Here is a 13,934-nt window from a genome sequence, read left to right on the forward strand (position 1 = left end):
TGGCCAATTCAGTTGGCATCTCTAAGTAGGGATTCCTCACTCCGAAAATTTTGGCACCTTGGACACCCAAAATTTTACCTCATCAGAATGTGACCAAAAGTGATATCTAATGGAATTCGAGTATGGCCATTTCAGTGGGGATATCTAAATCGGGATATCTCACACCCAAAATTAGTCCGCTTGGATACCAAAAATATGACCTCGTCAGAATGTGACCAAAATTGATGTCTAAACTAATTCGAGTATGGCCAATTCAGTGGGGATCTCTAAGTCGGGATTGCTCACTCCCAAAATTTGGCCCCTTGGACACCCAAAATTTGACCTTGTCAGAATGTGACCAAAATTGATGTCTAAAGTAATTCGAATATGGCCAATTCAGTGGGATCTCCAGTCGGGATTGCTCACTCCCAAAATTTGGCTTCTTGGACACTGATAATTTGACCCCATCAGAATGTGACTAAAATTGATGTTAAACTAATTCGAGTGTGGCCAATTCAGTGGGGATCTCTAAATCGGGATATCTCACTCCCAAAATTTCGCCCCTTGGACACCGAAAATTCTACCTCGTCAGAATGTGACTAAAATTGATGTCCGAACTAATTCGAGTAAATCAATTCAGTGGGGATCTCTAAGCCGGGTTTGCTCACTCCCAAAAGGTGGCCCCTTGGACACCTAAAATTTGACCTTGTCAGAATGTGACCAAAATTGATGTCTAAACTAATTCGAGTATGGCCTATTCAGTGGGGTGTCTCTAGCCGGGATTGCTCACTCGCAAAATTTGGCCCCTTGGACACTTAAAAATTGACCTCATCAGAATGTGACCGAAATTGATGTCTAAACTAATTCGAGTATGGCCAGTTCAGTGGGGATCTCTAGCCGGGATTGCTCACTCCCAAAATTTGGCCCCTTGGACACCTAAAAATTGACCTCATCAGAATGTAATCGAAATTGATGTCTAAATAATTCCATTATGGCCAGTTCAGTGCGGATCTCAATGCCAGGATTCCTCAATCGCAAAATTTCGCCCTTTGGACACCGAATTTGATCTCTTCAGAATGTAACAAAAACTGATGTTAAACTAACTCGAATAGGGCCAATTCAGTGGGGATCTCCAGTCGGGATTGCTCACTCCCAAAATTTGGCCCCTTGGACACCGACAATTTGACCTCATCAGAATGTGACTAAAATTGATGTTAAACTAATTCGAGTGTGGCCAATTCAGTCGGGATCTCTAAATCAGGATATCTCACTGCCAAAATTTCGCCCCTTGGACACCGAAAATTCTACCTCGTCAGAATGTGACTAAAATTGATGTCCAAACTAATTCGAGTAAATCAATTCAGTGGGGATCTCTAAGCCGGGTTTGCTCACTCCCAAAAGTTGGCCACTTGGACACCTAAAATTTGACCTTGTCAGAATGTGACCAAAATTGATGTCTAAACTAATTCGAGTATGGCCTATTCAGTGGGGTGTCTCTAGCCGGGATTGCTCACTCCCAAAATTTGGCCCCTTGGATGCTTAAAAATTGACCTCATCAGAATGTGACCGAAATTGATGTCTAAACTAATTCGAGTATGGCCAGTTCAGTGGGGATCTCTAGCCGGGATTGCTTAATGCCAAAATTTGGCCACTTGGACACTTCAAAATTGACCTCATCAGAATGTGACCGAAATTGATGTCTAAACTAATTCGAGTATGGCCAGTTCAGTGGGGATCTCAATGCCAGGATTCCTCAATCGCAAAATTTTGCCCTTTGGACACCGAATTTGATCTCGTCAGAATGTGACTTAAAGTGATGTCTAAACTAATTCGAGTATGGCCGATTCAGTGGGGATCTCAAGTCGGAATTGATGATTCCCTAAATTTGGCCCCTTGGACACCGACAATTTGACCTCGTCAGAACGTGACCAAAATTGATGTCTAAATTAATTCGAGTATGGCCAATTAGTGGTGACATCTAAATCGCGATTGCTCACTCCCAGAATTTTGCCCCTTGGACACCGAAAATTCTACCTCGTCAGAATGTGACTAAAATTGATGTCCAAACTAATTCGAGCAAATCAATTCAGTGGGGATCTTTAAGCCGGGTTTGCTCACTCCCAAAAGTTGGCCCCTTGGACACCCAAAATTTGACCTTGTCAGAATGTGACCGAAATTGATGCTAAACTAATTCGAGTATGGCCAGTTCAGTGGGGATCTCAATGCCAGGATTTCTCAATCGCAAAATTTCGCCCTTTGGACACCGAATTTGATCTCCTCAGAATGTAACCAAAACTGATGTTAAACTAACTCGAATAGGGCCAATTCAGTGGGGATCTCAAAGTCAGGATTGCTCACTCCCAAAATTTGGTGCCTTTGAAACCCGAAATTTGACCTTGTCAGAATGTGACCAAAATTTATGTCTAAACTAATTCGAGTATGGCCAATTCAGTGGGGATCTCTACGCTGGGATTGCTCACTCCCAAAATTTGGCCCCTTGGACACTCAAAAATTGATCTCATCAGAATGTGACCAAAAGTGATGTCTAAACTAATTCGAGTATGGCCAATTCAGTTGAAATCTCTAAGTAGGGATTCCTCACTCCGAAAATTTTGGCACCTTGGACACCCAAAATTTTATCTCATCAGAATGTGACCAAAAGTGATATCTAATGGAATTCGAGTATAAACATGTGGGGATCTCTAAATCGGGATATCTCACACCCAAAATTTCTCCGCTTGGATACCAAAAATATGACCTCGTCAGAATGTGACCAAAATTGATGTCTAAACTAATTCGAGTATGGCCAATTCAGTGGGGATCTCTAAGTCGGGATTGCTCACTCCCAAAATTTGGCCCCTTGGACATCCAAAATTTGACCTTGTCAGAATGTGACCAAAATTGATGTCTAAAGTAATTCGAATATGGCAAATTCAGTGGGATCTCCGGTCGGGATTGCTCACTCCCAAAATTTGGCCCCTTGGACACCGACAATTTGACCTCATCAGAATGTGACTAAAATTGATGTTAAACTAATTCGAGTGTGGCCAATTCAGTGGGGATCTCTATGCTGGGATTGCTCACTCCCAAAAGTTGGCCCCTTGGACACCTAAAATTTGACCTTGTCAGAATGTGACCAAAATTGATGTCTAAACTAATTCGAGTATGGCCTATTCAGTGGGGATCTCTAGCCGGGATTGCTCACTCCCAAAATTTGGCCCCTCGGACATTTAAAAATTGACCTCATCAGAATGTGACCGAAATTGATGTCTAAACTAATTCGAATATGGCCAGTTCAGTGGGGATCTCAATGCCAGGATTCCTCAATCGCAAAATTTCGCCCTTTGGACACCGAATTTAATCTCCTCAGAATGTAACCAAAACTGATGTTAAACTAACTCGAATAGGGCCAATTCAGTGGGGATCTCAAAGTCGGGATTGCTCACTCCCAAAATTTGGTCCCTTTGAAACACGAAATTTGACCTTGTCAGAATGTGACCAAAATTTATGTCTAAACTAATTCGAGTATGGCCAATTCAGTGGGGATCTCTACGCTGGGATTGCTCACTCCCAAAATATGGCCCCTTGGACACTCAAAAATTGATCTCATCAGAATGTGACCAAAAGTGATGTCTAAACTAATTCGAGTATGGCCAATTCAGTTGGCATCTTTAAGTAGGGATTCCTCACTCCGAAAATTTTGGCACCTTGGACACCCAAAATTTTACCTCATCAGAATGTGACCAAAAGTGATATCTAATGGAATTCGAGTATGGCCATTTCAGTGGGGATCTCTAAATCGGGATTGCTCGCTCCCAAAATTTGGCCCCCTGGACATCCAAAATTTGACCTTGTCAGAATGTGACTAAAAGTGATGTCTAAACTAATTCGAGTATGGCCCTTTCAGTGGGGATCTCTAGCCGGGATTGCTCACTCCCAAAATTTGGCCCCTTAGACACTTAAAAATTGACCTCATCAGAATGTGACCGAAATTGATGTCTAAATAATTCGAGTACAGCCAGTTCAGTGGGGATCTCTATGCCAGGATTCCTCAATCGCAAAATTTCGCCCTTTGGACACCGAATATGATCTCGTCAGAATGTGACTTAAAGTGATGTCTAAATTAATTCGAGTATGGCCAATTAGTGGTGATCTCTAAGTGAGGATTGCTCACTACCAAAAGTTGGCCCCTTGGACACCCAAAATTTGACCTCATCAGAATGTGAACAAAATTGATGTCTAAACCTAATTCGCGTGTGGCCAATTCAGTGGGGATCTCCAGTCGGGATTGCTCACTCCCAAAATTTGGCCCCTTGGACACCAACAATTTGACCTCATCAGAATGTGACTAAAATTGATGTCTGAACTTATTCGAGTGCGGCTAATTCAGTGGGGATCTCTAAATTGCGATATCTCACTCCTGAAAATTGGCCCCTTGGACACCCGAAATTTGACCTCGTCAGAATGTGACCAAAATTGATGTCTAAACTAAATCGAGTATGCCCAATTCAGTGGGGATGTCTATGTCAGGATTGCTCACTTCCAAAATTTGGCCCCTTGGACACCCAAAATTTGATCTCATCAGAATGTGACCAAAATTGATGTCTAAATAAATTCGAGTATGGCATTCATGGGAATATCTAAGTCGGGATTGCTCACTCCCAAAATTTGGCCCCTTGGACACCCACAATTTGACATCATCAGAATGTGACCAAAATTGATGTCTAAACTAATTCGAGTATGGCCAATTCAGTAGGCATCTCTAAGTCGGGATTGCTTACTACAAAAATTTGGCCCTTTAAAACCTAAAATTTGACCTCATCAGATTGTGACCAAAATTGATGTCTAAACTAATTCGAGTATGGCGAATTCAGTGGGGATCTCTAAATCGCAATTGCTCACTCCAAAACATGGCCCATTGGAAACCGAAAATTTGACCTTGTCAGAATGTGAGAAAAATTGATGTCTAAACTAATTCGAGTATGGCCAATTAAGTGGTGATCTCTAAGCCGGGTTTGCTCGCTCCCAAAATTTGGCCCCTTGAACACCCAAAATTTGACCTTGTCAGAATGTGACTAAAATTGATGTCTAAACTAATTCGAGTATGACCTATTCAGTGGGGATCTCTAGCCGGGATTGCTCACTCCAAAACTTTGGCTCCTTGGACATTTAAAAATTGACCTCATCAGAATGTGACCGAAATTGATGTCTAAACTAATTCGAGTATGGCCTATTCAGTGGGGATCTCCAGTCGGGATTGCTCAGTCCCAAAATTTGGCCCCCTGGACACCCAAAATTTGATCTCATCAGAATGTGACCAAAATTGATGTCTAAATAAATTCGAGTATGGCCAATTCATGGGAATCTCTAAGTCGGGATTGCTCACTCCCAAAATTTGGCCCCTTGGACACCCACAATTTGACATCGTCAGAATGTGACCAAAATTGATGTCTAAACTAATTCGAGTTTGGCCAATTCAGTAGGCATCTCTAAGTCGGGATTGCTTACTCCGAAAATTAGGCCCTTTGAAAACCTAAAATTTGACCTCATCAGATTGTGACCAAAATTGATGTCTAAACTAATTCGAGTATGGTGAATTCAGTGGGGATCTCTAAATCGCAATTGCTCCCTCCCAAAACGTGGCCCATTGGAAACCGAAAATTTGACCTTGTCAGAATGTGAATAAAGTGATGTTTAAACCGATTCGAGTATGGCCAGTTCAGTGGAGATCTCTAAATCGGGATAGCTCAGTCAAAAAATTTGGCTCCTTGGACCCCCCAAAAAGTTGACCTCATCTGAATGTGACCAAAATTGATGTCTAAACTAATCCGAGTATGGCGAATTTAGTGGGGATCTCTAAATCGGGATTGCTCACTCCCAAATTTGGCCCCTTGGACACCCACAATTTGACCTCGTCAGAATGTGACCAAAATTGACGTCTAAACTAATTCGAGTATGGCCAATTCAGTAGGCATCTCTAAGTCGGGACTGCTTACTCCAAAAATTTGGCCCCTTGGACACCCAAAATTTGACCTCATCAGAATGTGAACAAAATTGATGTCTAAAACTAATTCTTGTATGGCCAATTCAGTGGGGATCTCCAGTCGGGATTGCTCACTCCCAAAATTTGGCCCCTTGGACACCGACAATTTGACCTCATCAGAATGTGACTAAAATTGATGTCTGAACTTATTCGAGTGCGGCCAATCCAGTGGGGATCTCTAAATCGCGATATCTCACTCCCAAAAATTGGTCAAATTTTACACCGACATCTGACCTCGTCAGAATGTGACCAAAATTGATGTCTTATCTAATTTGAGTATGGCCAATTCAGTTGGGATCCCTAAGTCGGGATTGCTCACTCCCAAAATTTGGTGCCTTTGAAACCCGAAATTTGACCTTGTCAGAATGTGACCAAAATTTATGTCTAAACTAATTCGAGTATGGCCAATTCAGTGGGGATCTCTACGCTGGGATTGCTCACTCCCAAAATTTGGCCCCTTGGACACTCAAAAATTGATCTCATCAGAATGTGATCAAAAGTGATGTCTAAACTAATTCGAGTATGGCCAATTCAGTTGAAATCTCTAAGTAGGGATTCCTCACTCCGAAAATTTTGGCACCTTGGACACCCAAAATTTTATCTCATCAGAATGTGACCAAAAGTGATATCTAATGGAATTCGAGTATAAACATGTGGGGATCTCTAAATCGGGATATCTCACACCCAAAATTTCTCCGCTTGGATACCAAAAATATGACCTCGTCAGAATGTGACCAAAATTGATGTCTAAACTAATTCGAGTATGGCCAATTCAGTGGGGATCTCTAAGTCGGGATTGCTCACTCCCAAAATTTGGCCCCTTGGACATCCAAAATTTGACCTTGTCAGAATGTGACCAAAATTGATGTCTAAAGTAATTCGAATATGGCAAATTCAGTGGGATCTCCGGTCGGGATTGCTCACTCCCAAAATTTGGCCCCTTGGACACCGACAATTTGACCTCATCAGAATGTGACTAAAATTGATGTTAAACTAATTCGAGTGTGGCCAATTCAGTGGGGATCTCTATGCTGGGATTGCTCACTCCCAAAAGTTGGCCCCTTGGACACCTAAAATTTGACCTTGTCAGAATGTGACCAAAATTGATGTCTAAACTAATTCGAGTATGGCCTATTCAGTGGGGATCTCTAGCCGGGATTGCTCACTCCCAAAATTTGGCCCCTCGGACATTTAAAAATTGACCTCATCAGAATGTGACCGAAATTGATGTCTAAACTAATTCGAATATGGCCAGTTCAGTGGGGATCTCAATGCCAGGATTCCTCAATCGCAAAATTTCGCCCTTTGGACACCGAATTTAATCTCCTCAGAATGTAACCAAAACTGATGTTAAACTAACTCGAATAGGGCCAATTCAGTGGGGATCTCAAAGTCGGGATTGCTCACTCCCAAAATTTGGTCCCTTTGAAACACGAAATTTGACCTTGTCAGAATGTGACCAAAATTTATGTCTAAACTAATTCGAGTATGGCCAATTCAGTGGGGATCTCTACGCTGGGATTGCTCACTCCCAAAATATGGCCCCTTGGACACTCAAAAATTGATCTCATCAGAATGTGACCAAAAGTGATGTCTAAACTAATTCGAGTATGGCCAATTCAGTTGGCATCTTTAAGTAGGGATTCCTGACTCCGAAAATTTTGGCACCTTGGACACCCAAAATTTTACCTCATCAGAATGTGACCAAAAGTGATATCTAATGGAATTCGAGTATGGCCATTTCAGTGGGGATCTCTAAATCGGGATATCTCACACCCAAAATTTCTCCGCTTGGATACCAAAAATATGACCGAGTCAGAATGTGACCAAAATTGATGTCTAAACTAATTCAAGTATGGCCAATTCAGTGGGGATTTCTAAGTCGGGATTGCTCGCTCCCAAAATTTGGCCCCCTGGACATCCAAAATTTGACCTTGTCAGAATGTGACTAAAAGTGATGTCTAAACTAATTCGAGTATGGCCCTTTCAGTGGGGATCTCTAGCCGGGATTGCTCACTCCCAAAATTTGGCCCCTTAGACACTTAAAAATTGACCTCATCAGAATGTGACCGAAATTGATGTCTAAATAATTCGAGTACAGCCAGTTCAGTGGGGATCTCTATGCCAGGATTCCTCAATCGCAAAATTTCGCCCTTTGGACACCGAATATGATCTCGTCAGAATGTGACTTAAAGTGATGTCTAAATTAATTCGAGTATGGCCAATTAGTGGTGATCTCTAAGTGAGGATTGCTCACTACCAAAAGTTGGCCCCTTGGACACCCAAAATTTGACCTCATCAGAATGTGAACAAAATTGATGTCTAAAACTAATTCGCGTGTGGCCAATTCAGTGGGGATCTCCAGTCGGGATTGCTCACTCCCAAAATTTGGCCCCTTGGACACCAACAATTTGACCTCATCAGAATGTGACTAAAATTGATGTCTGAACTTATTCGAGTGCGGCTAATTCAGTGGGGATCTCTAAATTGCGATATCTCACTCCTGAAAATTGGCCCCTTGGACACCCGAAATTTGACCTCGTCAGAATGTGACCAAAATTGATGTCTAAACTAAATCGAGTATGCCCAATTCAGTGGGGATGTCTATGTCAGGATTGCTCACTTCCAAAATTTGGCCCCTTGGACACCCAAAATTTGATCTCATCAGAATGTGACCAAAATTGATGTCTAAATAAATTCGAGTATGGCATTCATGGGAATATCTAAGTCGGGATTGCTCACTCCCAAAATTTGGCCCCTTGGACACCCACAATTTGACATCATCAGAATGTGACCAAAATTGATGTCTAAACTAATTCGAGTATGGCCAATTCAGTAGGCATCTCTAAGTCGGGATTGCTTACTACAAAAATTTGGCCCTTTAAAACCTAAAATTTGACCTCATCAGATTGTGACCAAAATTGATGTCTAAACTAATTCGAGTATGGCGAATTCAGTGGGGATCTCTAAATCGCAATTGCTCACTCCAAAACATGGCCCATTGGAAACCGAAAATTTGACCTTGTCAGAATGTGAGAAAAATTGATGTCTAAACTAATTCGAGTATGGCCAATTAAGTGGTGATCTCTAAGCCGGGTTTGCTCGCTCCCAAAATTTGGCCCCTTGAACACCCAAAATTTGACCTTGTCAGAATGTGACTAAAATTGATGTCTAAACTAATTCGAGTATGACCTATTCAGTGGGGATCTCTAGCCGGGATTGCTCACTCCAAAACTTGGGCTCCTTGGACACTTAAAAATTGACCTCATCAGAATGTGACCGAAATTGATGTCTAAACTAATTCGAGTATGGCCTATTCAGTGGGGATCTCCAGTCGGGATTGCTCAGTCCCAAAATTTGGCCCCCTGGACACCCAAAATTTGATCTCATCAGAATGTGACCAAAATTGATGTCTAAATAAATTCGAGTATGGCCAATTCATGGGAATCTCTAAGTCGGGATTGCTCACTCCCAAAATTTGGCCCCTTGGACACCCACAATTTGACATCGTCAGAATGTGACCAAAATTGATGTCTAAACTAATTCGAGTTTGGCCAATTCAGTAGGCATCTCTAAGTCGGGATTGCTTACTCCGAAAATTAGGCCCTTTGAAAACCTAAAATTTGACCTCATCAGATTGTGACCAAAATTGATGTCTAAACTAATTCGAGTATGGTGAATTCAGCGGGGATCTCTAAATCGCAATTGCTCCCTCCCAAAACGTGGCCCATTGGAAACCGAAAATTTGACCTTGTCAGAATGTGAATAAAGTGATGTTTAAACCGATTCGAGTATGGCCAGTTCAGTGGAGATCTCTAAATCGGGATAGCTCAGTCAAAAAATTTGGCTCCTTGGACCCCCCAAAAAGTTGACCTCATCTGAATGTGACCAAAATTGATGTCTAAACTAATCCGAGTATGGCGAATTTAGTGGGGATCTCTAAATCGGGATTGCTCACTCCCAAATTTGGCCCCTTGGACACCCACAATTTGACCTCGTCAGAATGTGACCAAAATTGACGTCTAAACTAATTTGAGTATGGCCAATTCAGTAGGCATCTCTAAGTCGGGACTGCTTACTCCAAAAATTTGGCCCCTTGGACACCCAAAATTTGACCTCATCAGAATGTGAACAAAATTGATGTCTAAAACTAATTCTTGTATGGCCAATTCAGTGGGGATCTCCAGTCGGGATTGCTCACTCCCAAAATTTGGCCCCTTGGACACCGACAATTTGACCTCATCAGAATGTGACTAAAATTGATGTCTGAACTTATTCGAGTGCGGCCAATCCAGTGGGGATCTCTAAATCGCGATATCTCACTCCCAAAAATTGGTCAAATTTTACACCGACATCTGACCTCGTCAGAATGTGACCAAAATTGATGTCTTATCTAATTTGAGTATGGCCAATTCAGTTGGGATCCCTAAGTCGGGATTGCTCACTCCCAAAATTTGGCCCCTTGGATGCCCAAAATTTGACCTCGTCAGAATGTGACCAAAATTGATGCCTAAACTAATACGAGTAAAGCAAATTCAGTTGGGATATATAAATCGGATTGCTCACTCCCAAAATTGGCCCCTTGGACACCCGAAATTTGACCTCGTCAGAATGTGACCAAAATTGATGTCTAAACTAAATCGAGTATGCCCAATTCAGTGGGGATGTCTACGTCAGGATTGCTCACTCCCAATATTTGGCCCCTTGGACACCCAAAATTTGATCTCATCAGAATGTGACCAAAATTGATGTCTAAATAAATTCGAGTATGGCCAATTCATTTGAATCTCTAAGTCGGGATTGCTCACTCCCAAAATTTGGCCCCTTGGACACCCTCAATTTGACATCGTCAGAATGTGACCAAAATTGATGTCTAAACTAATTCGAGTATGGCCAATTCAGTAGGCATCTCTAAGTCGGGACAGCTTACTCCAAAAATTTGGCCCCTTGGACACCGAAAATTTGACCTCGTCAGAATGTGACTAAAAGCGATGTCTAAACTAATTCGAGTATGGCCAATTAAGTGGTGATCTCTAATTCGGCATTGCTCACTACCAAAATTTGGCCCCTTGGACACCCAAAATTTGACCCTGTCAGAATGTGACCAAAATTGATGTCTAAACTAATTCGAGTATGACAATTCAGTGGGGATCTCTAGCCGGGATTACTCACTCCCAAAATTTGGCCCCTTGGACACTTAAAAATTGACCTCATCAGAATGTGACCGAAACTGATGTCTAAACTAATTCGAGTATGGCCAATTCAGTGGGGATCTCTAAGTCGGGATTTCTCATACCCAAAAATTGGCCCCTTGGACACCTAAAATTTGACCTTGTCAGATTGTGACTAAAAGTGATGTCTAAACTAATTCGAGTATGGCCAATTCAGTGGTGATCTATAAGTTGGGATTGCTCACTCCGAAAATTTGGCCACTTGGACACCCTACATTTGACCTTGTCAGAATGTGAGAAAAATTGATGTCTAAACTAATTCGAGTATGGCCAATTAAGTGGTGATCTCTAAGCCGGGTTTGCTCACTCCCAAAAGTTGGCCCCTTGGACACCCAAAATTTGACCTTGTCAGAATGTGACCAAAATTGATGTCTAAACTAATTCGAGTATGGCCTATTCAGTTGGGATCTCTAGCCGGGATTGCTCACTCCCAAAATTTGGCCCCTTGGACACTTAAAAATTGACCTCATCAGAACGTGACCGAAATTGATGTCTAAACTAATTCGAGTATGGCCATTTCAGTGGGGATCTCAATGCCAGGATTCCTCAATCGCAAAATTTCGCCCTGTGGACACCGAATTTGATCTCCTCAGAATGTAACCAAAACTGATGTTAAACTAACTCGAATAGGGCCAATTGAGTGGGAATCTCAAAGTCGGGATTGCTTACTCTCAAAATTTGGTCCCTTTGAAACCCGAAATTTGACCTTGTCAGAATGTGACCAAAATTTATGTCTAAACTAATTCGAGTATGGCCAATTCAGTGGGGATCTCTACGCTGGGATTGCTCACTCCCAAAATTTGGCCCCTTGGAAACTCAAAAATTGATCTCATCAGAATGTGACCAGAAGTGATGTATAAACTAATTTGAGTATGGGCAATTCAGTTGGCATCTCTAAGTAGGGATTCCTCACTCCGAAAATTTTGGCACCTTGGACACCCAAAATTTTACCTCATCAGAATGTGACCAAAAGTGATATCTAATGGAATTCGAGTATGGCCAGTTCAGTGGGGATCTCAATGCCAGGATTCCTCAATCGCAAAATTTTGCCCTTTGGACACCGAATTTGATCTCGTCAGAATGTGACTTAAAGTGATGTCTAAACTAATTCGAGTATGGCCGATTCAGTGGGGATCTTTAAGCCGGGTTTGCTCACTCCCAAAAGTTGGCCCCTTGGACACCCAAAATTTGACCTTGTCAGAATGTGACCGAAATTGATGCTAAACTAATTCGAGTATGGCCAGTTCAGTGGGTATCTCAATGCCAGGATTTCTCAATCGCAAAATTTCGCCCTTTGGACACCGAATTTGATCTCCTCAGAATGTAACCAAAACTGATGTTAAACTAACTCGAATAGGGCCAATTCAGTGGGGATCTCAAAGTCAGGATTGCTCACTCCCAAAATTTGGTGCCTTTGAAACCCGAAATTTGACCTTGTCAGAATGTGACCAAAATTTATGTCTAAACTAATTCGAGTATGGCCAATTCAGTGGGGATCTCTACGCTGGGATTGCTCACTCCCAAAATTTGGCCCCTTGGACACTCAAAAATTGATCTCATCAGAATGTGACCAAAAGTGATGTCTAAACTAATTCGAGTATGGCCAATTCAGTTGAAATCTCTAAGTAGGGATTCCTCACTCCGAAAATTTTGGCACCTTGGACACCCAAAATTTTATCTCATCAGAATGTGACCAAAAGTGATATCTAATGGAATTCCAGTATAAACATGTGGGGATCTCTAAATCGGGATATCTCACACCCAAAATTTCTCCGCTTGGATACCAAAATATGACCTCGTCAGAATGTGACCAAAATTGATGTCTAAACTAATTCGAGTATGGCCAATTCAGTGGGGATCTCTAAGTCGGGATTGCTCACTCCCAAAATTTGGCCCCTTGGACATCCAAAATTTGACCTTGTCAGAATGTGACCAAAATTGATGTCTAAAGTAATTCGAATATGGCCAATTCAGTGGGATCTCCAGTCGGGATTGCTCACTCCCAAAATTTGGCCCCTTGGACACCGACAATTTGACCTCATCAGAATGTGACTAAAATTGATGTTAAACTAATTCGAGTGTGGCCAATTCAGTGGGGATCTCTATGCTGGGATTGCTCACTCCCAAAAGTTGGCCCCTTGGACACCTAAAATTTGACCTTGTCAGAATGTGACCAAAATTGATGTCTAAACTAATTCGAGTATGGCCTATTCAGTGGGGATCTCTAGCCGGGATTGCTCACTCCCAAAATTTGGCCCCTCGGACATTTAAAAATTGACCTCATCAGAATGTGACCGAAATTGATGTCTAAACTAATTCGAATATGGCCAGTTCAGTGGGGATCTCAATGCCAGGATTCCTCAATCGCAAAATTTCGCCCTTTGGACACCGAATTTAATCTCCTCAGAATGTAACCAAAACTGATGTTAAACTAACTCGAATAGGGCCAATTCAGTGGGGATCTCAAAGTCGGGATTGCTCACTCCCAAAATTTGGTATCTTTGAAACACGAAATTTGACCTTGTCAGAATGTGACCAAAATTTATGTCTAAACTAATTCGAGTATGGCCAATTCAGTGGGGATCTCTACGCTGGGATTGCTCACTCCCAAAATATGGCCCCTTGGACACTCAAAAATTGATCTCATCAGAATGTGACCAAAAGTGATGTCTAAACTAATT

The sequence above is a fragment of the Amblyomma maculatum genome, chromosome 6, assembly GCF_055883805.1.
Source record: "Amblyomma maculatum isolate TAMU_Amacu chromosome 6, ASM5588380v1, whole genome shotgun sequence".
NCBI classification, from domain to species: domain Eukaryota; kingdom Metazoa; phylum Arthropoda; class Arachnida; order Ixodida; family Ixodidae; genus Amblyomma; species Amblyomma maculatum.